This window comes from Carassius auratus, chromosome 4 (genome assembly GCF_003368295.1).
Source record: "Carassius auratus strain Wakin chromosome 4, ASM336829v1, whole genome shotgun sequence".
NCBI classification, from domain to species: Eukaryota; Metazoa; Chordata; class Actinopteri; order Cypriniformes; family Cyprinidae; genus Carassius; species Carassius auratus.
Window position 1 is genome coordinate 2,319,455 of NC_039246.1, and position 23,751 is coordinate 2,343,205.

The 23,751-nt window shown below is 38.4% G+C and overlaps 1 protein-coding gene across 1 annotated transcript in view; it reads right to left on the bottom strand.

Moving 5' to 3' along the window:
- Positions 1 to 23,751, bottom strand: part of LOC113066531 (gastrula zinc finger protein XlCGF57.1-like) — a 1,043,158-nt gene that overhangs the window by 457,516 nt on the left and 561,891 nt on the right. The window lies entirely within an intron of this gene.

A 23,751-nucleotide genomic window follows, 5' to 3' on the forward strand; every position in this document is an offset into this window, starting at 1 on the left:
ATTTATTTAACTGTTTTGAAGGCTTCTACAAACTATTTAGTCAGTAAACATACCACTGTATAGCTTTTTCAATTATAAAACACTAGACAGAAACTTAGACATCATATAAGTGATTTATTTGAGCACTAGAAAAATACAATAAGAATAATTTGAGTAAGAAAAATGTAAAAATAATCCTGAGGTTGCTAGAAATGCATCATTTACAATGAATTACGATGCAAATAAGTGCTGATGCGCTGATGGCCACTTACACAGATGGTAATAACACAAATGTGCCAAAGTAAATAATCCACTCACTCTATTCATGTAGATGCGTTCACTTTGATAGCCGGATCATACAGATAGCGAGCTGATTTGGGCTGATTTGCACTCAAACAGATGGTTATCATGCAGATACATTCACATTCAACATAAAACACACTCTCACATATATAAAAACTGTTGAAAAATCAAAGAAACAAAGACAAAATGCGATCGCTGTAAGTTCCACCTCCATCAGCTGACAGTTGCGTCAGAGCGTAGCACGAGTGAGCGCCAAATTCAAATAAACTATCTTTCGTCTATCTTTCATTCATTCTTTTTTCCGGTGGATCGCCTCATTCTGTTTGTGACACTGTACGCTGCAAAACCATGCCGTGTTATTACTACCAAGACGCAGTTTCCAACCGTGAGTTCCATAACGGACGCAAACAGTTTTGTCGCTGAAGAACTGAAATGTAAACAAAGGAATTATGATCATATTACAACGTTATTGCTTCGTTGGACTAAATGTGCTTCATGAGATGTCGTTCAGTGGACCCTTACCAGAGGTGTAGTGGTAAAAAAAAAGAGGTGGGTAAACTATAAATTCTGGGTAACCACATCGTCACGGTAAGGTGGGCCACTGCCTACCAGTGTATGTGTATCCTGATGACATCGCTATAGTCTATCATTTGATATTACTACCAAGGGTATCACTGGTTATTCCCTCATATAGGTCACACAATCACTATTCAATTCATACATTAATCTAAATTCTTGTTAAAGAGACCTAAGAAGGAATAATAAGGTTGAAATCTTTAAAGTTGTCTAAATGACTAAATGACAAAACAGAGAGAACAATTTTTTTTAAAGAGGAATAGAGAGGGAGGTTATATCCAGGGGTTCCAATGCAATGCACTTGTACGCAATGTTTAGGGATTTGGGATTATTTTCATAGTCGATTAATCTGTTGAATATTTTCTCAATTAATTGGTTAGTTGTTTGGTCTATAATGTGTCAGAAAAATGTGGATCAGTGTTTCCCCAAATGCCCAGGAATGGTCCTCAAATGTCTCGTTTTGTCCACAACTCAAAGATATTCAGTTGACTGTCACAGAGGAGAGAAGACACTAGAACATATTCACATTTAACAAGATGGAATCAAATATTTTTTTAGGGCTCAAGCCCGAAGGGGCGAAGAGCCCTATTGTTCTTCTAAGGATTATTCTTATTAGGGCTCAAGCCCGAAGGGGCGAAGAGCCCTATTGTTTTTCTAAGGATTATTAGGGCCCGAGCACCGATGGTGTGAGGACCCTATTGGAATTGCTCCGTTTATTATTATTAGGGCTCAAGCCCAAAGGGCGAGAGGCCTATTGTTTTCCTTAGGATTATTTTTTATTAGGGCCCGAGCACCGATGGTGTGAGGACCCTATTGGAATTGCTCCGTTTATTATTATTATTATTATTATTATTATTATTATTATTATTATTAGGGCCCGAGCACCGAAGGTGTGAGGACCCTATTGTATCTGCTTCGTTTATTATTATTATTATTATTATTATTATTATTATTACGGTGCCAACTGAATCACCTTTTTGAAGGCCTAAACATACTCAAAAAGTCAGGAAAATTTGCACACACCTCCGAACTGGCGAAAATTTACGTCTGATATGGGTTTCAGAAGTGGGCGTGGCAAAATGGTTCGATAGCGCCACCTATACACGTTCAGCGGTGTGCGCCTCGAGCTACGTTTCACGGACATGTATGAAAATCGGTACACGCATGTAACACACCAAGACCTACAAAAAAGACTCTTGGAGCAAAATTCTAAACCCAACAGGAAGTCAGTTATTTTTTATTTTATGAGCAAATTTTTTGTCATTTTTGTCATTTCCATGCGTTGTATTTTAACGAACTCCTCCTAGAGATTAATTCAGATCAACACCAAATTTGGTATGCCTAATCTAAAGGCCTTTGCGATGTGAAATTGCGAAGATCTTGAGTTTTCGTTCAAGTTCGTGTCCGTGGCGGCCTGGCGAATTTCGATGATTCGCCATGAAAAATGAAGTTGCTATAACTCAGACATACAATGTCCAATCTGCCCCAAACTTCACATGTTTGATGAGACTCCCAACCTGAACAGATTGACATGCCCATATTCATTTATAGTCATAGCGCCACCTATTGGCAACAGGAAGTGACATATTTTACACTGCGACAAACTACTCATAGAAATTTTATGACATCAATGTCTTTTTTGTGGTCAGTCTAATCTAAAGGCCTGTGGGATGTTAAGTTGTGAAGATCTTGAGTTTTCGTTAAAAGGCGTGTCCATGGCGCAGTGACGAAGTTCGATGTCTCGCCATGGGAATAACAGATGTTATAACTCAGGCATAAAATGTCCGAACTTCCGCAAACTTCACATGTGTGATAAGAGTCCTGGCCTGAACACATCTGAAGGCCAATATTCCATCGGGTGTGGCAGAATGGCTCGATAGCGCCACCTATACACTTTCAACAGAGTGTGCCTCGAGCTATGTTTCACTTACATGTACAAAAATAGGTACGCACATGTAACACACCAATACCTACAAAAAAGTCTATTGATACGAAATCCGAATCCCAACAGGAAGTCGGTTATATAGAATTTTCTCTGCAAAATTGGCATTGGTTTTGCCATTTTCAGGGGTTGTACTTTAACGAACTCCTCCTAGAGATTTATTCAGATCAACACCAAACTTGGTCAGTTAAATCTAAAGGCCTTTGCGATGTTAAATTGCGAGGATCTTGAGGTTTCGTTAAAGGGCGTGTCCATGGGGGCCTGACAAATTGCGATGTTTCGCCATGAAAAAGGAAGTTGCTGTAAATCAGACATACAATGTCCAATCTGCCCAAACTTCACGTTACATAAGATTTCTGCCCTTAACAGATCTACATGCCCATATTCAGTTATAGTCATAGCGCCACCTGCTGGCAACAGGAAGTGTCATGTTTCACGCTGCGACAAACTACTCCTAGAATTTTTTTGAAATTAATGTATTTTTTTGTAGTCACTCTAATCTAAAGGCCTGTGCAATGTTAACTTGTGGAGACCTTGAGTTTTTGTTAAAGGGCGTCCATGGCGTCATGACAAATTTTGATGTCTCGCCACAGCAAGAGAAGTTGTTGTAACTCAGGCATAATTTGTTCGATCTTCCCCGAACTTCACATGTTCGATAAGAGTCCTGCCCTGAACACATCTGAAGGCCAATATTCCATTATAATGAGAGCACCACCTGCTGGCAACAGGAAGATTGGCACATATATGGAGTAAACTTTCATATATTCCACTTATATTTATGAGTTTAAATGAATATTTCTCACCGTTCACCTATTTACTAAAGCCACTCGCTGCCGGTGAGCCCGGGTGCGAGGGCCCGTTCATCGCTGCTTGCAGCTTTAATTAGGGCCCGAGCACCAAGGTGCGAGGACCCTCTTGTATCTGCTTTGTTTTTTTCTTCTTCTTCTTCTTCTTCTTCTTCTTCTTCTTCTTCTTCTCCCAAATGAATCACATTTTTGAGGGCTTTAACATGCTCAAAAAGTCATGAAACTTTGCACACGCGTCAAACCTGGTGAAAATTTTCGTCTAATATAGGATTCAGAAGAGGGTGTGGCAAAATGGCTCGACAGCGCCACCTATACCAAGAAAATCAACAGCCTTCCAGCTATGTTTCACGTACATGCATGAAAATTGGCACACATATGTAACACACCAATACCTACAAAAAAGACTCTTGGAGCGAAATTCTAAACCCAACAGGAAGTCGGTTATTCTTAATATTATGAGCATATTTTGTGTAATTTTGGTCATTTCCATGTGTTGTATTTTAACGAACTCCTCCTAGAGAGTTCTTCAAATCAACACCAAATTTGGTTTGCCTAATCTAAAGGCCTTTGCGATGTTAAATTGCGAAGATCTTGAGTTTTCGTTGAAGGGCGTGTCCGTGGTGGCCTGGCGAATTTCGATGATTCGCCATGAAAAATGAAGTTGCTATAACTCACACATACAATGTCCAATCTGCCCCAAACTTCACATGTTTGATGAGACTCCGAACCTGAACAGATTGACATGCCCATATTCAGTTATAGTCATAGCGCCACCTATTGGCAACAGGAAGTCACATATTTTACGCTGCGACGAACTACTCCTAGAAATTTTATGACATCAATGTCTTTTTTGTGGTCACTCTAATCTAAAGGCCTGTGTGATGTTCAGTTGTGAAGATCTTGAGTTTTCGTTAAAAGGCTTGTTCATGGCGCCGCAACGAAGTTTGATGTCTCGCCATGGGAATAAAAGATGTTATAACTCAGGCATAAAATGTCCGATCTTCCCCAAACTTCACATGTGTGATAAGAGTCCTGGCCTGAACAGATCTGCAGGCCAATATTCCACTGGGTGTGGCAGAATGGCTCTATAGCGCCACCTATACACATTCAACGGAGTGCGCCTCGAGCTATGTTTCACGTACATGTACAAAAATTGGTACACATATGTAACACTCCAATACCTACAAAAAAGTCTCTTGGTACGAAATCCGGATCCCAACAGGAAGTCGGTTATTTTAAATTTTCCCTTCAAAATTGGTGTTGTTTTTGCCATTTTCAGGGGTTGTACTTTAACGAACTCCTCCTAGAGATTTATTCAGATCAACACCAAACTTGGTCAGTGTAATCCAAAGCCACTTGCGATAATAAATTGCGAAGGACTTGAGGTTTCGTTAAAGGGCGTGTCCATGGCGGCCTGACAAATTTTGATGTTTCGCCATGAAAAAGGAAGTTGCTGTAACTCAGACATACAATGTCCAATCTGCCCCAAACTTCACATGTTGGATAAGACTCTTGACCTGAACAGATCTACATGCCAATATTCAGTTATAGTCATAGCGCCACCTATTGGCAACAGGAAGTTACATATTTTACACTGCAACAAACTACTCCTAGAAATTTTTTGACATCAATGTCTTTTTTGTGGTCAGTCTAATCTAAAGACCTGTGTGATGTTTAGTTGTGAAGATCTTGAGTTTTTGTTAAAAGGTGTGTCCATGGCGCCGTGATGAAGTTCGATGTCTCGCCATGGGAATAAAAGATGTTATAACTCAGGCATGAAATGTCCGATCTTGCCCAAACTTCACTTGTGTGATAAGGGTCCTGGCCTGAACAGATCTGAAGGCCAATATTCCATTGAGTGTGGCAAAATGGCTCGATAGCGCCACCTATACACTTTCAACGGAGTGCGTATACACTTTAAACTGAGTGCGCCTCGAGCTATGTTTCACGTAAATGTACAAAAATCGGTACACACATGTAACACACCAATATCTACGAAAAAGTCTCTTGGTACGAAATCTGAATCCCAACAGGAAGTCAGTTATTTCGAATTTTCTCTGCAAAATTAGTGTTGTTTTGGCCATTTTCAGGGGTTGTACTTTAACAAACTCCTCCTAGATATTTATTCAGATCAACACCAAACTTGGTCAGTGTAATCTAAAGCCTTTTGCGATCTTAAATTGCGAAGATCTTGAGGTTTCGTTAAAGGGCGTGTCCATGGCGGCCTGACAAATTTCGTTGTTTCGCCATGAAATAGGATGTTGTTGTAACTCAGGCATAAAATGTCCAATCCTCCCCAAATCTCACATGTTCGATAAAAGTCCTGCCCTGAACACATCTGAAGGCCAATATTCCATTATAATGATAGCGCCACCTGCTGGCAACAGAAAGATTGGCACATATATGGAATAAACATTGATATATTCTACTTATATTTATTAGTTTAAACGCATATTTCTCACCGTTCATCTATTAACTAAAGCCACTCGTTGCTGGTGAGCCCGGGTGCGAGGGCCCGTTCATCGCTGCTTGCAGCTTTAATTATTATTATTATTCTTCTTCTCCAAAATGAATCGCATTTTTGAGGGCCTAAACATACTCAAAAAGTCATGAAACTTTGCACACACCTCAGAACCGGCGAAAATTTACATCTGATATGGGTTTCAGAAGTGGGTGTGGCAAAATGGCTCGACAGCGCCACCTATACACTTTCAGCGGTGTGCGCCTCGAGCTATGTTTCACGTACATGTATGAAAATCGGTACACATATGTAACACACCAATAGCTACAAAAAAGTCTCCTGGTACGAAATCCGAATCCCAACAGGAAGTCGGTTATTTTTAATAATATGAGCAAATTTTGTGTCATTTTTGTCATTTCCATACGTTGTATTTTAACGAACTCCTCCTAGAGATTCATTCAGATCAACACCAAATTTGGTATGCCTAATCTAAAGGCCTTTGCGATGTTAAATTGCGAAGCTTTTGAGTTTTCGTTGAAGGGCCTGTGTGTGGTGGCCTGACAAATTTCGATGTTTCGCCATGAAAAAGGAAGTTGCTGTAACTCAGACATACAATGTCCAATCTGCCTCAAACTTCACATGTTAGATAAGACTTCTGCCCTTAACAGATCTACACGCCCATATTCAGTCATAGTCATAGCGCCACCTGCTGGCAACAGGAAGTGTCGTGTTTTACACTGCAAAGAACTACTCCAAGAAATTTTATGACATCAACATTTTATTTTGCTCAGTCTAATCTAAAGGTCTTTGCAATGTTAAATTGTGGAGATCTTTAGATTTTGTTAAAAGGCGTGTCCATGGCGCCATGACAAAATTTGATGTCTCGCCACAGCAAGAGAAGTTGTTGTAACTCAGGCTTGGAATGTTCGATTTTCCCCAAACTTCACATGTTCGATAAGACTCCTAGCCTGAACACATCTGAAGGCCAATATTCCATTATAATGATAGCGCCACCTATTGGCAACAGGAAAATTGGCACATATAAGTGACTTTGACATATTCCACTTATATTAACAATTTGAAATGCATATTTCTCACCTTCACCTTTTTACTAAAGCCACACGATTGCGGTGAGCCCGGGTGCGAGGGCCCGTTCATCGCTGCTTGCAGCTTTAATTATTATTATTATTATTTTTTTCCAACGTCTCGGGGGCTTTTGGGGCCCTTAACATGCTTAAAAAGTCTTGAAAATTGGCACACAGATTGGAACCTGCGGCCATTAGGGCCGGGCAGAGACTGATACACGGACGTGGCACAGGGGCTCTACAGCGCCCCCTGGAATATGGAGGGCCATATATCATACATTCTTGCTCGTAGACGTATGAAACTCAGTACACATATAAATCTCATCAATCCAAACAACTTTTGTATTGCATATCATAGGCTCCGCCCAACAGGAAGTTGGCTATTTAGGGTTTAGTATTCACATTTTTCGTCAAAGTTGTGGGGGCTTTTGGGGTCCTTAACATACTCAAAAACTCTTGAAAATTTGCGCACACTTTGGAATCTGTGGCCTTTAGGAGCCTGCAGAGGCTGGGACCCGGGCGTGGCACAGGGGCTCTACGGCGCCCCCTGGAACACAGTCAGAAATGTTGATGTATAGCTCACACATACTTGCACATATTCATATGAAACTCAGTACACATATAGATCTCATCGTGCCGAACAACTTTCGTAATGCATGTCATAGGCTCCACCCAACAGGAAGTCAGCTATTTAGAGTTATGTAAAAAGCGCATGCTCTGGAATTTGAAATACTTGTCATAGGTTTTTTTCTCGATTGCCGCCAAACTCGGTCATCATGATCTCAAGACACTGGGGATGAAAAATTGCCAGGGGATTTTTGATATCTCAAACGGTTTGCTCGTGGCGAGGCGTTGAAATTATGGCGAGAAATGAGAAACAGGAAGTGTCTAATACCGTCCACATACATTTCCTGATTTTAATCAAACTTCATCAGATTATTCGTTGTATGATGTCGATCGCATATACAGTCTTGTTCAAAATAATAGCAGTACAATGTGACTAACCAGAATAATCAAGGTTTTTAGTATATTTTTTATTGCTACGTGGCAAACAAGTTACCAGTAGGTTCAGTAGATTGTCAGAAAACAAACAAGACCCAACATTCATGATATGCACGCTCTTAAGGCTGTGCAATTGGGCAATTAGTTGAAAGGGGTGTGTTCAAAAAAATAGCAGTGTCTACCTTTGACTGTACAAACTCAAAACTATTTTGTACAAAAAATTTTTTTTCTGGGATTTAGCAATCCTGTGAATCACTAAACTAATATTTAGTTGTATGACCACAGTTTTTTAAAACTGCTTGACATCTGTGTGGCATGGAGTCAACCAACTTGTGGCACCTCTCAGCTGTTATTCCACTCCATGATTCTTTAACAACATTCCACAATTCATTCACATTTCTTGGTTTTGCTTCAGAAACAGCATTTTTGATATCACCCCACAAGTTCTCAATTGGATTAAGGTCTGGAGATTGGGCTGGCCACTCCATAACATTAATTTTGTTGGTTTGGAACCAAGACTTTGCCCATTTACTAGTGTGTTTTGGGTCATTGTCTTGTTGAAACAACCATTTCAAGGGCATGTCCTCTTCAGCATAGGGCAACATGACCTCTTCAAGTATTTTAACATATGCAAACTGATCCATGATCCCTGGTATGCGATAAATAGGCCCAACACCCTAGTAGGAGAAACATGCCCATATCATGATGCTTGCACCTCCATGCTTCACTGTCTTCACTGTGTACTGTGGCTTGAATTCAGAGTTTGGGGGTCGTCTCACAAACTGCCTGTGGCCCTTGGACCCAAAAAGAACAATTTTACTCTCATCAGTCCACAAAATGTTCCTCCATTTCTCTTTAGGCCAGTTGATGTGTTCTTTGGCAAATTGTAACCTCTTCTGCACATGCCTTTTTTTTAACAGAGGGACTTTGCGGGGGATTCTTGAAAATAGATTAGCTTCACACAGACGTCTTCTAACTGTCACAGTACTTACAGGTAACTCCAGACTGTCTTTGATCATCCTGGAGGTGATCATTGGCTGAGCCTTTGCCATTCTGGTTATTCTTCTATCCATTTTGATGGTTGTCTTCCGTTTTCTTCCACGTCTCTCTGGTTTTGCTCTCCATTTTAAGGCATTGGAGATCATTTTAGCTGAACAGCCTATCATTTTTTGCACCTCTTTATAGGTTTTCCCCTCTCTAATCAACTTTTTAATCAAAGTACGCTGTTCTTCTGAACAATGTCTTGAACGACCCATTTTCCTCAGCTTTCAAATGCATGTTCAACAAGTGTTGGCTTCATCCTTAAATAGGGGCCACCTGATTCACACCTGTTTCTTCACAAAATTGATGACCTCAGTGATTGAATGCCACACTGCTATTTTTTTGAACACACCCCTTTCAACTAATTCAACTAATTGCCCAATTGCACAGCCTTAAGAGCGTGCATATCATGAATGCTGGGTCTTGTTTGTTTTCTGACAATCTACTGAACCTACTGGTAACTTGTTTGCCACGTAGCAATAAAAAAATATACGAAAAACCTTGATTATTCTGGTTAGTCACATTGTACTGCTATTATTTTGAACAAGACTGTATGTGACTATTAGGAGTCAAAGTTATAGCGCCACCAACTGGCAGAAGGAAGTGTGTCATTTTCAAAATGATTTGAATTCAGCATCTTATTATTACTCGATTTGCTTCAAACTTCATCAGAATAATGTTAAAACACAGCCGATATAAATCTGCAAGGGGGATATTGATATCTAAAAAATTGTTGGCGTGGCAACATGTCAAACTGGAATACTTCTCAGGTGATTTTGAGGCAAATAACATACTTAGAATTTCACAAAACTCTGAACACACATCAGTATTTCTGATAGGAACTTAAATTGTGAATGGATTTTGGATAGCTTGAATGGTTTTGCCGTGGTGATTTTTTTAAATGACCTTACAAAGGGAATCATTATTGTATTTTTAAATTGCAGCTTCCAAACACGTCAAATAATTTTTTCATACAGATGAAAAAGTCATTCTGAGGAAATATGCATAGTTTCACGACTTTACAACACTGTATGGATAACAGAAAATTAAAAAACTGTCAGACATCTCATCTCACTCTGTCCCTCTGTTTGAGTATATGTGCTTCAGACTTCCATTGTCTGAGAGAAATAGCGCCCCTACAGGTTCAATTCCCGAACTTTTACTTTCACTTTTAAATCGGTTAAAAATACAAATAAATACTTAGATTTAATTCACACTGACAAGCTAAACCAACATATCTGATTATTACCGGTTCAGGGCTCATGGATAAATTATTTCTGGCCAGAGATACGTGAGAAATAGGAGAGATGAATCACCGCTCTGATCACGAGCGTCTGGAGTAAAGAGCTCAGAGAAAACGAATTTAGTCCTGTTTTAAAGCTTTTAAAAATAAATTATTACAGCGATATCACACAATCAACCAATTAGAACACACCAAGAGCTAAATTAAGATGTTTTTGAACTGTTTGTGTGAAAATGAAATATTTGTCCCTGCCTATCTGAAATCACCGCCTCCGATCAGCGCGTACAGTGTCGAGCTCAAAACAAACGAATTTATTCTGGTTTAAGAGCTTTTTAAAATAAAATATTACCACAAATGCACACAATAAACCCACTGTAACACAACAAGAGGTAAATGCAGGTGTTTGTGACCAGTTTAAGAGTGCAAGACTATTTGAAAGCGCGACTGGCAGAATAACATATATCTCTCGAGCTGCAGGTTTAACGGACAAGATTATTTCAAAACACATAATAGCTTGGCGAATATAAACGAAAACAGCCACGTGAACATAAACTGGATCTACTAGATTTGAATATTAAAGTGACCACATTTACCACTTGCTTCTGTCTTCAATTTTAATCTATATAAAAAAGGAAACTCATTCGACTTGGCTGCTTTTTTAATGTGTGCGTACTTATTTATTTACCTTTTTATACATTTTGTATAATTTCATAGTATGTGTATTACAATTATAAAAACAAAAATAAATTTAGCCACTCACATAGAAATAGCTTAGGCCTTAACCTTTTTCTGACAGTTTTAGGGATTTTTAAAAATCCTAAAAAAAACTTATTTGTGCTGCAAATAATAATTTCAAACTCATTTGATACTGACCTATGACATCCTGTGACATTATATTTATTTTAACTTACATAATCTCATGGATGTAACAGTAAATCTGTTCAGCTCACAGATCAATACTAAGCTGTAATGCAAGCAGAACTTTCACAAATGCTTATGAGTCATTTAAGGATTTGATAACACTGTAAAATAATGTCTAATTTGTTAACATTAGCAAATGCATTGATAACACTTTATAATAACTGCACTCATTAGTAAATAGTCAGTTCATGCTTTATAAAGCCTTGTCCCAATATTAATAGTCAGTAGTAAGCAGTTTATAAATACAGCTATAAATAGCTTGTCCTTGGTTTATAAGCACATTTATTAAAAAGGAGAGTAAGTTATCTTCCTATGAAAAATAAAAGATAAAAATAAACAAACAACAACACAGATTGATACAGAACTCAGAAATTTTATTGTGGATTTATGATAAAATCAGCCTGTAAATGAATTCATACTCCTCCTCATACTACTCCATACTCCTTTTTCAACATTATGCCAATATACTGAGATTTTAAATTGTGAATGGGTTTAGGATAGCTTAAATGGTGTTGCCATAGAGATTTATTAAAGTAACATAAAAAAATACAATAGTTATTTTACTATATCTTTACAATTTTTCATTCTAACTCTTCATATTTTTTATATAAGTAGAAGTCCTCATTTGAAGGAAGCACAGTAAGTTTCATAGCTTTATCATTTTCAAGAGCCAGCATAAAATTAAAACTATCATAACTTATAAATCAAGCTTGCAATTCTTAGTACCTATAATGGCCACCAGAGGGAGGTATAGGATTACTTTTAAATAATTATTGTAGAAACGAGTATGATTTAAATCATTTATAGAAATCTTTCAAATAAAATAATGTGTATTTTAGGAATTTTACTGATAAAATGACCCTCACTTAATTAGAATAACAAGCTGAAGTATTGTGAACTGTATATTAAGAATAATTCTTTATAGGCTTTATGGACAGATACGTTTTGAGTGACTCTTGAAGGATCAGCACCACATCCTCTTTTACCACTGTTTAAAGAATTAATCTTACAGAACAGGTGTGAATGAATTTTGGATAGCTTGAATGGTTTTGTCGTGGTGATTTTTTGAAATTATAGTAAAAAAGGAACCAGTAAATGTCTTTTTATTTTTTTAAAGTGCAGCTTCTAAACACTTCAAAAAAAAATTTACACATAAAAGACAAGTCATTCTGAGGCATATTTCCTCAGAATGACTGGTCTCATGACAATAGTTTCATGACTACACAACACTATATGGATGATAGAAAATTAAAAAACTATCATACATCTGATGTCACTCAGTCCCACTGTCACTGTGGGTAGTGTGTGTGTGTGTGTGTGTGTGTGTTTGTGTGTGTGTTAAGTGAATTAGGTGTGAAACTATCAGGGAGCTTTTAGTCTCCAGCGCCAACATTTTACAGAACTGCCACTTTCCTGGAGTCTCAGAATTACTCGGTGTCAGGTTCTGAGAGATCTAAGATTCCAAAAAATGATTTAATTAGAATACCATGAAGTATTGTGAAATACTATATATTAAGGCTTTATATATAGGCTTTATGAACAGATTAGAGTGACTCGTGAAGGACCAGCACCACCTCCTCTTGTTCGATGGTTTGAGTAATATATCTTCCAGAATCCAGGATTAAGATTTAGGAGCTCATTTTTATTCCACCTCCTTTCCTGAAAGTCTGTCTTGCAGAATTGACAAAAAATTATCTTCACATTATTTCCTAATTATTTTGCAATTCTTTTTGTCAGTTCTTCTTGACCTGTTTTTCTCTTCCAGCTTTCCTGGACTATTGTATAGCACTCATAAATGATTAAATAAAAAATAATGGTAGTTATTAAGATTGATATCGTTTGGAATTGGTAAAATGTGCTTGGAAAAAAATCACAATAAAACAATGTTTTCATGTTTAAGTTTGGAATATTAACTGACATGAATGAATGCTATATACATATTGTTCATGTTAACATAATGTTTATGAATGGAATCTTATTGTACAGTGTTACTAAAGTTATATATATATATTGTTCTGTGAATGTGATTTTAAAGTCTAGATGATTCGGATTAACCCTTTAACTGCCATATCCTTTAAAACCTCACTGCCAGAGGGATATTGTGAATGCATGTGCCCGCTGGGCACAGTTTACCTGATGCCACCGGGGTGGCGATGGCACTGGTGGCTTGAGCCCGCCATCGCTGCTTGCAGCTATATTTAGGGCCCGAGCACCGATGGTGTGAGGACCCTCTTGTTTCTGTGTTGTTTATTATTATTTAGGGCCCGAGCACCGATGGTGTGAGGACCCTCTTGGAATTGCTCCGTTTATTATTATTATTATTATTATTATTATTATTATTATTATTATTCTCCAAAATGAATCGCATTTTTGAGGGCCTAAACATGCTCGAAAAGTCATGAAACTTTGCACACACCTCAGAACTGGCGAAAATTTACATCTGATATAGGTTTCGGAAGTGGGTGTGGCAAAATGGCTCAACAGCGCCACCTATACACGTTCAACGGTGTGCGCCTCGAGCTATGTTTAATGTACATGTATGAAAATCGCAGTACACATGTAACTCTCCAATACCTACAAAAAAGTCTCTTGGAGCAAAATCCGAAACCCAACAGGAAGTCGGTTATTTCTAATATTATGAGCAAATTTTGTGTCATTTTTGTCATTTCCATGCGTTGTATTTTAACGAACTCCTCCTAGAGATTCATTCAGATCAACACCAAATTTGGCATGCATAATCTAAAGGCCTTTGCGATGTTAAATTGCGAAGCTTTTGAGTTTTTGTTGAAGGGCCTGTGTGTGGCGGCCTGGCGAATTTCGATGATTCGCCATGAAACAGGAAGTTGCTATAACTCAGACATACAATGACCAATCTGCCCCAAACTTCACATGTTTGATGAGACTCCTGACCTGAACAGTTTGACATGACCATATTCACTTATAGTCATAGCGCCACCTATTGGCAACAGGAAGTGTCATATTTTATGCTGCGAAGAACTACTCCTAGAAATTTTATGACATCAATGTCTTTTTGTGGTCAGTCTAATCTAAAGGCCTGTGCAATGTTAAATTGTGAAGATCTTGAGTTTTCGTTAAAGGGCGTGTCCATGGCGCCGTGACAAAGTTCGATGTCTCGCCATGGGAGTAGAAGTTGTTGTAACTCAGGCATAAAATATCAGATCTTGCCCAAACTTCACATGTTTGATAAGAGTACTGACCTGCACACATCTGGAGGCCAATATTCCATTGGGTGTGGCAAAATGGCTCGATAGCGCCACCTATACACATTCAATGGAGTGCGCCTCGAGCTACGTGTCACGTACATGTACGAAAATCGGTACACATATGTAACACACCAATATCAAAAAAAAAGTCTCTTGGTACGAAATCCGAATCCCAACAGGAAGTTGGTTATTTTGAATTTTCCTTCCAAAATTGGTGTTGTTTTTGCCATTTTCAGGGGTTGTACTTTAACGAACTCCTCCTAGAGATTTATTCAGATCAACACCAAACTTGGTCAGTGTAATCTTAAGCCCTTTGCGATGTTAAATTGCGAAGATCTTGAGGTTTCGTTAAAGGGTGTGTCCATGGCGGCCTGACAAATTTTGATGTTTCTCCATGAAAAAGGAAGTTGCTGTTACTCAGACATACAATGTCCAATCTGCCTCAAACATCACATGTTAGATAAGACTTCTGCCCTTAACAGATCTACATGCCCATATTCAGTCATAGTCATAGCGCCACCTGCTGGCAACAGGAAGTGTCATGTTTTACACTGCAAGGAACTACTCCAATAAATTTTATGACATCAACATTTTATTTTGGTCATTCTAATCTAAAGGTCTTTGCAATGTTAAATTGTGGAGATCTTTAGATTTTGTTAAAGGGCGTGTCCATGGCGCCATGACAAAATTTGATGTCTCGCCATAGGAAAAGAAGTTGTTGTAACTCAGGCATGAAATGTTCGATATTCCCCAAACTTCACATGTTCGATAAGACTCCTGGCCTGAACACATCTGAAGGCCAATATTCCATTATAATGATAGCGCCACCTATTGGCAACAGGAAAATTGCCACATATAAATGACTTTGACATATTCCACTTATATTTGCGATTTGAAATGCATATTTCTCACCTTCACCTTTTTACTAATGCCACACGATTGCGGTGAGCCCGGTGCGAGGGCCCGTTCATCGCTGCTTGCAGCTTTAATTAGGGCTCAAGCCCGAAGGGGCGAAGAGCCCTATTGTTCTTCTAAGGATTATTCTTGTTATTATTATTTTTATTTTTTATTAAACCTTCCGGGTTGTTTTGGGGGCCTTAACATGCTCAAAAACTCTTGAAAATTGGCACACACATTGGAATCTGCGGCCATCAGGACGCCGCAGAGGTTGGGACCAGGGCGTGGCACAGGGGCTCTACAGCGCCCCCTGGAAGACAGTCAGAATTCTTGAACCATAGCTCACACACACTTGCATGTATTTATATGAAACTCGGTACACTTATAGATCTCATTGAGCCGAACAACTTTCACACTTTATGTCATAGGCTCCGCCCAACAGGAAGTCAGCTATTCAGGGCTGTTTAAAAAAAGCATGCTCTGGAATTTGAAATACTCCTCTGAGGTTTTCAACCCGTTCGCCACGAAACTCGGTGAACATGATCTCAAGACATTGAGGATGAAAAATTGCGAGGGGATTTTTGATATCTCGAACGGTTTGCCCGTGGCGAGGCGTGGAACTTATGGCGAGAAATGAGAAACAGGAAATGTCTAATAACATCCACATACATTTCCTGAATTTGATCAAACTTCATGGGTTTGTTCGTTGTATGATACCGATTGTATATATGTGGCTATTAAGAGTCAACGTTATAGCGCCACCAACTGGCAGCAGGAAGTGTGTCATTTTCCAAATGCTTTGAATTCAGCATCTTATTTTTACTTGATTTACTTAAAACTTCATCAGAATAATGACAAAACACGGCCGATGTAAATCTGTTGTGGGGATATTGATATCTGATATAGTGTTGCCATGGCAACGTGTCAAACTTGAATGTTCTGTTATGGTGAGTTTGAGGCAGACAACAAGCTCAGATTTACATGAAACTCAAAACACATATCAGTATTAGTGATAGCTAGACAATGGCAAAAGCTTTTAAAAGGGCGTGAAGGAGGCACTCTATAGCGCCACCTTTTGTCAAAAGTGGGGGGGTTAGTTTTAGCTACAGACACCAAACTTGGTACATAAATTGTTCTTTTCAAGACGGACAACTTTCTAATTCACAGTCATCAGCTACGATCAACAGGAAGTCGGCTATTTTGATTTGAATGTGTATTTTTGAGATTTTACAGTTGTGAATTAATGAATACTCCTCACAGGGGAAGTACACTATACACACCAAACGTTGTCTACATGAAGAAAAAACACCGAGGAACTTAAATTGCGAACAGATTTTGGTTAGCTTGAACGATTTTGTCGTGGTGATTTTTTGAAATGACAGTAAAAAGTGAAACATTAATCGTCTTGTATTTTTAAATTGCAGCTTCCAAACCTTTAAAAAACATTTTTAATTTAGAAAACCAGTGATTCTGAGGAAATATGCATAGTTTCATGACTTTACAGCACTGTATGATTAAAAGAAAATTAAAAAACTGTCAGACATCTGATCTCACTCTGTCACTCTGTGTGCTGACTCTGTGTGTGTGTGTGAGTGTGAGTGGGGGAGGGGTGTGAGCTGAGTGGCAGACAGACAGAGAGAGAGAGAGAGAGAGAGAGAGAGAGAGAGAGAGACTTAAACATCTCTTTAATTACCAGAAAAAAAACTGTATTTTAAATAGTTATTTTTTTGTTGTTGTTGCTAATTGTGCTGTTATCATTACATCTTAAGAAATATCTTAGGCCTTAACCTTTTCTGACAGTTTCAGGGATTTAAAAAAATCCTAAAAAACCTTATTTGTGCTGCAAATAATAATTTCAAACTCATTTGATACTGACCTCTGTCACCCTGTGACATGACATTTATTTGAATTTACATAATCTCAAGGATGTAACAGTAAAACTGTTCAGCTCACAGATGAAGACTAAGCTTTAATGCAAGCAGAACTATTTCACAAATGCTTATAGGTTAATGAAATCATAACAAAACACTTTTAAATTATTTAAGGATTTGGTAACACTTTAAAATAATGTCTCAATTGTTAACATTAGTAAATGCATTGGTAACACTTCATAATAGCTGCAATTCTTAGCTAAGCATTAGTAAATAGTCAGTTCATGCTTTATATAGCCTTCTCCCAAAATTAATATTTTAGTAAGCATTTCATAAATACAGCTATAATTAAATTGTTCATGGTTTATATGCACATTTATTTTGAGGAGATTAAAGGCTGTAATCTAAAATAAATAAAATAAACAAACACAGAACTCATAAATATTTATTTCAAGATGCAATAAAAGAAAACTGTACATTTGAATATATATATATATATATACACACACAATTGCATAAGTTTATATTTAAAAATGTTTAGCAAGTGTACAGCTAATAATAATAATAATAATGCATTTTATTTAGTTTTAGCTACAGACACCAAACTCGGTACTTAAATTGTTCTTATCAAGACGGACAACTTTCTAATTCACAGTCATAAGCTACGATCAACAGGAAGTCAGCTATTTTGATTTGAATGTGTATTTTTGAGATTTTACAGTTGTGAATTAATGCATACTCCTCACATGGGAAGTACACTATACACACCAAACTTTGACTACATGAAGAAACAACATCGAGGAACTTAAATTGCGAACGGATTTTGGTTAGCTTGAACGGTTTTGACGTGGTGATTTTTTGAAATGACAGTAAGAAGGGAAACATTAATTGTATTGAATGTCTAAATTGCAGCTTCCAAACACTTCAAGGCATGTTTTCATACAGAGATCAAATCATTCTGAGGAAATATGCATAGTTTCATGACTTTACAACACTGTATGGATAAAAGAAAAGAAAAAACTGTCAGACTTCTCAACTGACATGATCTCACTCTGGCCACTCCGTCTGTGTGAGGAAAGGGAGGGGGAGAGGGAGGGGGAGTGTGAGTGTGAGGGGGTTGGTGACTGTGAATCTTTGGTGACTGACAGTGTGTGTGGATTGTAGGGAGGGGCTGTCTGGCAGAGAGAGAGAGAGAGAGAGAGAGAGAGAGAGAGACCTAATCATTCCTTTAATAATCAGGAAAAAAATATATATTTTAAATTGTTATTGTTTTTGTTGTTGCTAATGGTGGTGTTTTTTTCCTTTCATTACAGGTTAAGAAATCTCTTAGGCCTTATCCTTTTCTGACAGTTTTAGGGATTTAAAAACATCCTAAGAAGCCTTATTTGTGCTGCAAATTATAATTTCAAACTCATTTGATACTGACCTATGACAACCTGTGACGTGACATGACATTTATTAATCTCATGGATGTAACAGTGAAACTCTTCAACTGACAGATTAAGCTGCAATGCAAGCAAAACTATTTCACAAATGCTTATAGGTCATTAAAATCATTACAAAACACTAATAAATTATTAAAGGGTTTGGTAACACTGTATAATAATGTCTAATTTGTTAACATTAGTAAATGCATTGGTAACACTTTATAATAACTGCACTCATTAGCTAAGCATTAGTAAATAGTTCATGATTATAAAGCCTTTTCCCTTAATAATAGTCATTATTAAGCAGGAATACATCTCTAAATACATTGTTCTTGGTTCAAAAGCACATATATTACAAAGGAGATTAAAGTTTCAGTTGTCTTATAAAATAAATCAATAAACACAACCCAGTTTGATTCAGAATTCAGAAATATTTATTTCAAGATGCAATAAAAGGAAACTGTACACTTGAAAAGGTTTTGAGCGATTCTTGAAGGACTAGCATCACCTTCACTTGTACGATGGTTTGAGGAATATATCTTCCAGATAGTACCGCCGCTCCCTATATGCAGAGTATGCAGTCTTCGTAGAGCACCAACTCCCAGAGGGGTCACCAGTTGCTCAAAAAAAACAAAACAAATATGCGCCATTCTCCCATCCGCGCTCGCGACCACTCAATAGCATTTGAGAAGAAAGACTTGTAGTCACAAAACAATTGTAATGTGTTCATATAGGTGTCAGCTACAATGCACACCTTATACATTTTTTATACATTTTAAAATAAAGTGTTACTAAAGTTATATATATTGTTCTGTGTATGTGATTTCAAAGTCTAGATTGGTCGGATTAACCCTTTAACTGCCACATCCCTTAAAACTTGATTGTCAGAGGGTTACTGTAAATGCTTATGCCCGCTGGGCACAGTTTTCCCGATGCCACCAGGGTGGCGTTGCACTGATGGCTTGAGCCCGACATCGCTGCTTGCAGCTATATTATTATTAGGGCCCGAGCACCGAGGTGCGAGGACCCTCTTGTATCTGCTTTGTTTTTTATTATTATTATTCTTCTTCTTCTTCTTCTTCTCCCGAATGAATCGCATTTTTGAGGGCTTTAACATGCTCAAAAAGTCATGAAACTTTGCACACTCGTCAAACCTGGTGAAAATTTTCGTCTGATATAGGATTCAGAAGAGGGTGTGGCAAAATGGCTCGACAGCGCCACCTATACCAAGAAAATCAACAGCCTTCCAGCTATGTTTCACGTACATGCACGAAAATTGGCACACATATGTAACACACCAATACCTACAAAAAAGACTCTTGGAGCGAAATTCTAAACCCAACAGGAAGTCGGTTATTTTTAATATTATGAGCATATTTTGTGTAATTTTGGTCATTTCCATGTGTTGTATTTTAACGAACTCCTCCTAGAGAGTTCTTCAAATCAACACCAAATTTGGTATGCCTAATCTAAAGGCCTTTGCGATGTTAAATTGCGAAGATCCTGACTTTTCGTTGAAGGGCGTGTCCGTGGCGCCCTGGCGAATTTCGATGATTCGCCATGAAAAATGAAGTTGCTATAACTCACACATACAATGACCAATCTGCCCCAAACTTCACATGTTTGATGAGACTCCGAACCTGAACAGATTGACATGCCCATATTCAGTTATAGTCATAGCGCCACCTATTGGCAACCGGAAGTGACATATTTTACGCTGCGACGAACTACTCCTAGAAATTTTATGACATCAATGTCTTTTTTGTGGTCAGTCTAATCTAAAGGCCTGTGCGATGTTCAGTTGTGAAGATCTTGAGTTTTCGTTAAAAGGCTTGTTCATGGCGCCGCGACGAAGTTCGATGTCTCGCCATGCGAATAAAAGATGTTATTACTCAGGCATAAGATGTCCGATCTTCCCCAAACTTCACATGTGTGATAAAAGTCCTGGCCTGAACAGATCTTCAGGCCAATATTCCAACGGGTGTGGCAGAATGGCTCTATAGCGCCACCTATACACTTTCAACGGAGTGCGCCTCGAGCTATGTTTCACGTACATGTACAAAAATTGGTACACACATGTAACACTCCAATACCTACAAAAAAGTCTGTTGGTACGAAATCCGGATCCCAACAGGAAGTCGGTTATTTTGAATTTTCCCTTCAAAATTGCTGTTGTTTTTGCCATTTTCAGGGGTTGTACTTTAACGAACTTCTCCTAGAGATTTATTCAGATCAACACCAAACTTGGTCAGTGTAATCTAAAGCCCTTTGCGATAATAAATTGCGAAGGACTTGAGGTTTCGTTAAAGGGCGGGTCCATGGCGGCCTGACAAATTTCGATGTTTCGCCATGAAAAAGGAAGTTGCTGTAACTCAGACATACAATGTCCAATCTGCCCCAAACTTCACATGTTGGATAAGACTCTTGACCTGAACAGATCTACATGCCCAATATTCAGTTATAGTCATAGCGCCACCTATTGGCAACAGGAAGTTACATATTTTACACTGCGACAAACTACTCCTAGAAATTTTATGACATCAATGTCTTTTTTGTGGTCAGTCTAATCTAAAGACCTGTGTGATGTTTAGTTGTGAAGATCTTGAGTTTTTGTTAAAAGGTGTGTCCATGGCGCCGTGATGAAGTTCGATGTCTCGCCATGGGAATAAAAGATGTTATTACTCAGGCATAAAATGTCTGATCTTGCCCAAACTTCACTTGTGTGATAAGGGTCCTGGCCTGAACAGATCTGAAGGCCAATATTCCATTGAGTGTGGCAAAATGGCTCAATAGCGCCACCTATACACTTTCAACGGAGTGCGTATACACTTTAAACGGAGTGCGCCTTGAGCTATGTTTCACGTACATATACAAAAATCGGTACACACATGTAACACACCAATATCTACGAAAAAGTCTCTTGGTACGAAGTCCGAATCCCAATAGGAAGTCAGTTATTTCGAATTTTCTCTGCAAAATTAGTGTTGTTTTGGCCATTTTCAGGGGTTGTACTTTAACGAACTCCTCCTAGATATTTATTCAGATCAACACCAAACTTGGTCAGTGTAATCTAAAGCCTTTTGCGATCTTAAATTGCGAAGATCTTGAGGTTTCGTTGAAGGGCGTGTCCGTGGCGGCCTGGCGAATTTCGATGATTCGCCACGAAAAATGAAGTTGCTATAACTCACACATACAATGTCCAATCTGCCCCAAACTTCATATGTTTAATGAAACTCTGAACCTGAACAGATTGACATGCCCATATTCAGTTATTGTCATAGCGCCACCTATTGGCAACAGGAAGTTACATATTTTACACTGCGACAAACTATTCCTATAATTTTTTTGAGATTAACATATATTTTGTGGTCAGTCTAATCTAAAGGCCTGTGCAATGTTAACTTTTGAAGATCTTGAGTTTTTGTTAAAGGGCGTTTCCATGGTGCCATGACAAAATTTGATGTCTTGCCACAGCAAGAGAAGTTGTTGTAACTCAAGCATAAAATGTTCAATCTTCCCCAAACTTCACTTGTTTGATAAGAGTCCTTGCCTGAACACATCTGAAGGCCAATATTCCATTATAATGATAGCGCCACCTGCTGGCAACGGTAAGATTGGCACATATATGGGATATACTTTGATATATTCCACTTATATTTAGGACATTAAATGCATATTTCTCAACGTTCTCCTTTTTACTAAAGCCACACGATGGCGGTGAGCCCAGGTGCGAGGGCCCGTTCATCGCTGCTTGCAGCTTTAATTATTATTATTATTCTTCTTCTTCTTCTTCTCCCGAATGAATCGCATTTTTGAGGGCTTTAACATGCTCAAAAAGTCATGAAACTTTGCACACGCGTCAAACCTGGTGAAAATTTTCGTCTGATATAGGATTCAGAAGAGGGTGTGGCAAAATGGCTCGACAGCGCCACCTATACCAAGAAAATCAACAGCCTTCCAGCTATGTTTCACGTACATGCACGAAAATTGGCACACATATGTAACACACCAATACCTACAAAAAAGACTCTTGGAGCGAAATTCTAAACCCAACAGGAAGTCGGTTATTTTTAATATTATGAGCATATTTTGTGTAATTTTGGTCATTTCCATGTGTTGCATTTTAACGAACTCCTCCTAGAGATTTCTTCAAATCAACACCAAATTTGGTATGCCTAATCTAAAGGCCTTTGCGATGTTAAATTGCGAAGATCTTGAGTTTTCGTTGAAGGGCGTGTCCGTGGCGGCCTGGCGAATTTCGATGATTCGTCATGAAAAATGAAGTTGCTATAACTCACACATACAATGTCCAATCTGCCCCAAACTTCACATGTTTGATGAGATTCCGAACCTGAACAGATTGACATGCCCATATTCAGTTTATAGTCATAGCGCCACCTATTGGCAACAGGAAGTGACATATTTTACGCTGCGACGAACTACTCCTTGAATTTTATGACATCAATGTCTTTTTTGTGGTCAGTCTAATCTAAAGGCCTGTGCGATGTTCAGTTGTGAAGATCTTGAGTTTTCGTTAAAAGGCTTGTTCATGGCGCCGCGACGAAGTTCGATGTCTCGCCATGGGAATAAAAGATGTTATAACTCAGGCATAAAATGTCCGATCTTCCCCAAACTTCACATGTGTGATAAGAGTCCTGACCTGAACAGATCTGCAGGCCAATATTCCACCGGGTGTGGCAGAATGGCTCTATAGCGCCACCTATCACTTTCAACAGAGTGCGCCTCGAGCTATGTTTCACGTACATGTACAAAAATTGGTACACACATGTAACACACCAATACCTACAAAAAAGTCTCTTGGTACGAAATCCGGATCCCAACAGGAAGTCGGTTTATTTTGAATTTTCCCTTTCAAAAATTGGTGTTGTTTTTTGCCATTTTCAGGGGTTGTACTTTAACGAACTCCTCCTAGAGATTTATTCAGATCAACACCAAACTTGGTCAGTGAATCT